Below are 5,108 nucleotides of genomic sequence, written 5' to 3'. Positions count from 1 at the left end.
TGCAAAGTGGAGAAATTTTGTGAAGCACATAGCTAACCAAAGCCTTTTTTACAGAAAAAAAAAAAAATGTAAAACAAATTTCATAACAAGGCAAAGGTTCCAGATTCACCATGTGTGGAGGGTGGGCCGCGATTCCGGCACTCGCACAGCGGCTGGCCCTCGGCTAGTGCTGCTGAGGTCCATGCCCACAGGGACTACAGCGGTTCCTGTCACTGCATGCACTCCTGCAGCTCGGGCTTTAAGTCCAACCCGGCCAACCATGGCTTCGGCTCTGGAGGAGTTACAGAATGATCTAGAAGAGGTAAAGGTATTACTGGAAAAGGCTACTAGGAAGAGTGTAAGTGATACCCTGACAGTTGACAAATCCAAGATTGAAACAGAAATAAAGAATAAGATGTAACAAAAATCACAGAAGAAACCAGAACTTCTTGACAATGGAAAACCAGCCGCTGTGGTTGCTCCATCACAACAGGATACACAGTGAAGATCAGTAATTACGGATGGGATCAGTCAGATAAGTTTGTGAAAATCTACATTACCTTAGCTGGAGTTCATCAGGTTCCTGCTGAGAGTGTGCAGGTGCATTTCATGGAGAGGTTATTTGATCTTTTGGTGAAGAATCTAAATGGGAAGAATTACTCCATGATTATAAACAACCTCTTGAAGCCCATCTCAGTGGAAGGCAGTTCAAAAAAGTCAAGACTGATACAGTTCTTATCTTGTGTAGAAAGAAAGCAGAGAACACTCGGTGGGAATACTTCACTCAGGTTGAGAAAGAGTGCAGAGAAAAAGAAAAACCATCCTATGATGCTGAGACAGATCCTAGTGAGGGATTAATGAATGTTTTAAAGAAGATTCATGAAGATGGAGATGATGATATGAAGCAAACTATTAACAAAGCTTGGGTGGACTCAAGAGAGAAGCAAGCCAAAGGAGATTCAGAATTGTAAGACTTTAAAGTCCTTTTGAAAACTATGATTCAGAAATTTCTGATATTTCCAATAAGGGAATGTTGGTGAGCTGCACATAGAAATTTGACAGAAAGCTACAAAGCCTTCAAACTAAAGGCAGTGAATTCTCCATTTCTTACTAGAGGATTTATTTAAGATGCATATTAAGTACTTCCTCCAAAGATGGTTTCGTTAGTATCCTGGTCATTTTGTTTACGTAAGGGTTACATGGTATTCTCATTGAAATATAAAGTGTCTTACCTAAGGAAAACAATACATTGTGTATATTTTTGTTCATCTAGGAGGTAGAAAACAGAAGTATATGCTTGCCTGTAAGTTACAGATGTCAGCTCCCACTAATGTAAGAATAAGAGTAAAACAATTTTTGTATAAAATTCAAATGTGTGCTCGTGCTTCAAATTTACTGTAGAGTGGATGGTTGCCTATTGTCAGCTTGAGCAGTGCAAAGAGCAGGGACTACCTTGCACTGATCCCATCACAAATGTTTCTATCTATATTTAAATATATTTATGAATATAGAATTGAAGTAATAGACGAGCATCTTTATGTAATGCCAGTTAGTAAGTTCTACCATGGATCAGATAACTTTAATCACCATAAAGTAAAAATAATTCATTTGAATGTCCATTATTCTTATGTTCAATAAAGTTGGATTTTTATGTAACAAAAAAAAATTTCATAACAAAATAATAGGAGACTAACAATAGTTAATGCATTACATGTTGTTATCCTTAAAGTAGTTGCTCAGGGTACAGGTTATGGGCAAAAAGAATTCTCCAATTGACAGTTCTTTTTTAATGAATTAAAAGACACTAATAGTATAACTGACTTGCCTTTTTTTTCCCTATTGCCCTTTCCCCTTTTACCCACCCTAGTTCCTTTTTCCTTTTAAACAATTTCTTCCCATTTCAAATTATTTATTGTGCATTTTAGATCTTGTTTCTCACACCAGGATGACAATGCAGTATTTACATGTGAGTCTGATGTATTGCACTTACCTGTATAGTCTCAAGTTGCACCCATTTACCTATAAAAGTCTCAAGTTTATCCTTCTTTATGGATGAGTAGTACTTTATTGTAAAAAAAAAATAATAATGCATCTTTTATATTCATTCCTTGGTTGATGGGTATTTGGGCTGTTTCCCAGATGTAGCTATTACAAATTATGCTGCTATATACATGGGTGCACATATATCTCTGTGGTATGGTGTTTTCAATTCTTCTGAGAAGATACCCAGAAAAGGAATAGCTGGGTGGAATAGGACCTCAAATCCTAGTATTGAAGGAGTCTCCACACTGATTTCCACAGTGGTTGTACCAGTCTCTACTCGCACCAACAGTGGAGAAGAGATCTTTCTTCTCCACAGCCCCTCTAGCATTTGTTATTGATTGATTTCTTGATGACATCCATTCTTTCTGGGGAGAACCAGAATCTCAGTATTGTTTCAATTTGCATCTCTTTAATGACCAGTAATGTTCAAGAAAGTTACCATCACCCACCTCTAATTCCACCACGTTGAACAAAGTACATTCACCCAGTTATGCCTATCACAGCCAAATGCCAAAGATGCTCCACACTGATTTCCACAGAGGTTTGCCAACCTGATATATCTATATCTATAGCTATATCTACATCGATATAGATATAGATATATATTTCCATATATATGTCTTCATCTGAATAATGTGTTTTAATCTCAGATGCCCATTTTTGGATTGGGTCTTTGAATTGAGAGGTTTAATATTTTTCAATTCTTTATATGCTCTAGATAGCAGTGCTTTGTCTGAGGAACAATTGGCTAAAATTTTTTCAATTATGTGTGTGGTGTGGCTGAAGTTGGAGATCCATTACACATTCAGGGCTGGAGCAAGGCAAGCCCCAAGAATACAGGGAACCTGAAACAGGCCACATGAACAAGCTGTTTCAGCCCCAAGAGCATGAAGTGCCTGCAGCAGGCCAGGTGAACCAGTCCTGGGAACATGGAGCATGATAAACTAGCTAGTTGTCAGGCAGAGAGGTTTTACCTGACGTCAAACTGTCAAATGTATAAATAAATGCCCTGTGGTCATTGGGTGGTTCTATTCTCCACCAAGAATGAGAGTTTCCCCTGATCTCAGCTTTCTGCATTTTCACTCTTGCCTTCATTTCTTTCTCGTCCTTCCCAGGGAGTTTTTGGAGAGTTGTGCTAAATGCAGCACATGCTACCCAAACAAGGACTCAGGGAACAGAGAATCTCCTCATAGAGCAGCAAAGAGGGCACCTCTAGTTGTGTGCACAAAATGGGAGAGAGGTGCATGGAATCACATCAGTCTTGGTCTCACTGATATCATCAATATGGATCCTAGAAGGGCATTGATATCAATATTGATCCTAGTGATAACAGTATTGATCCTATACAGTTGGGAGCAAATAGGTTCCCAACAAACACAGATTTATATAGAAATGGTTGCTGCATCATTAATTTCTGTATGTAGCTTTCCTTTGTCAATCTGGGTCAGGGAGTGTCTTCATGATCCTATGTATACCTGTTGAGAGTATCACAGAGGATTTGGATCAGAGAACTATCTTAAAACTAAGACCCGAGCAGAAAAAGATAGTGACCCCACAGCCCCTTTTATCTTCAGTTTTCTACAGCTCAGAGGACAGCAGGTTATGGCCCCAAAATGATTGGAAAGGAATAGCTAGACCATGTTTATGTCTGGGAGACCATTTATTGTGGAAGGACATTTTTTTGACGCATGTATGGAACAGGCCTCTTGTGAAGCCACTCACAAGGTGGTCATTACAAAAGACAATAGAAGCTTGCTTCTCTATCCCTCTTCTGGATTTGTCCTAACTTCTGAAATGGGACCCCAAGTTATTCCTACTGGAGTCTGTGGAACTTTGCTCCAAGAAACAGTGGGACATCTGCCAGGCTGCAGTGATCTCACTTTAAAGGGTCTACAGATTTTCCCTGGTGTCATCGATACTATTTATACAAGGAGATCAAAGTTATGGTTTAAATGGTTCAACAATATTGGTTGTGGCAGTTTCCATCCTCTTGGTAATACACATTGGCTGACTTCCCTAGTGTTGATTGTCACCATCCTCTAGACAAATTGATTGAATCTGGCTCTCACACCCTTTATATTCCCTTCAAAAATAACCTCAGTTCACATAGTGGGAGGTGTCTCCATTTTTACATTGGGTCTTCTTCACACAGAGAAGGTATGCAATGGCCTCCTCTTCCCAAATACAGGATACAGGTTTTTCTTCTGCACAAAAAACTGAACTGTGGGCTATTATTTGGGCCTTGCAAGATCATCCATTCACTCCCATTAACCTCTTTTCTCATAACACTTGTGTTTGTGATAAGGCATGCCACATTGAAATGGTCACTATACACATTGGCCAAGGTCTTTTTCATTTATTTCCCACTCTTCAGCTTGCTATTTGGTCATGCCATGTCCCATATTCTGCCAGTCATTTACATTCCCATTCTCAACTGCCAGGGCTTCTCACTGAGGGAAATGCTGCCGTAGACAGATTTCTGGCTACTCTCCCGGCTGCTCCCTCAGATACCATTCAATAGGTTTCTGCCTCCCGTGCCACCTTCCATCAGAACGTTTCTGCCCTGTGGAGACAGTTCCTTTTAACCCAGGAACAGGCTGAACAAATTGTTAAACAATGTTCCTCTTGCATAAGGCATCTTCCTTCACTCCCTGTGTGAGTTAACCCCGAGGGTCACACCCCATCTCTGGCAAATGCATGTTACATTCCTGAGTCTGGCTCTCTATACTACTGGGTTCACATTTCAGTGGATACTCACTCAGGGTTTATTTTTGCTTCTTTCCACATTGATGAAGTGGCTGAATATGCCATTGCTTGGTGCTTGGATGCTTTGGTACCCTTGGCTGCCCACAGGCACTTCAGACTGACGATGGCCTGGCTTATACACCTGCTGCCTTCCAATGTCTTAAAAAACTTCCCAAACTTCCCATAGTGTAAGATTGCTTATAACCCTTAAAGTCTAGAAATTATTGAATATGCTCACTATATGCTCAAACTTCAACTACAAAACAAAAAGGAGAATCATTCCCTACAAAGTTTACAAATTCTTCTTACAAGAGATCTCTGCTGATTGATTTACAAAAAAT

General features: G+C 39.8%; 1 pseudogene; it reads left to right on the top strand.

Annotated features, from left to right (window-relative positions):
- The first annotated feature begins 259 nt into the window (after positions 1-259).
- LOC105741667 lies at positions 260-1,159 on the top strand (annotated as a pseudogene).
- Positions 1,160-5,108: the final 3,949 nt, after the last annotated feature.

Source organism: Octodon degus, unplaced genomic scaffold (genome assembly GCF_000260255.1).
Source record: "Octodon degus isolate 3935 unplaced genomic scaffold, OctDeg1.0 scaffold00019, whole genome shotgun sequence".
Classification (NCBI taxonomy): domain Eukaryota; kingdom Metazoa; phylum Chordata; class Mammalia; order Rodentia; family Octodontidae; genus Octodon; species Octodon degus.
The sequence above is the reverse complement of the archived record's forward strand: the minus strand, read 5'-3'. Positions and strand labels throughout refer to the sequence as shown.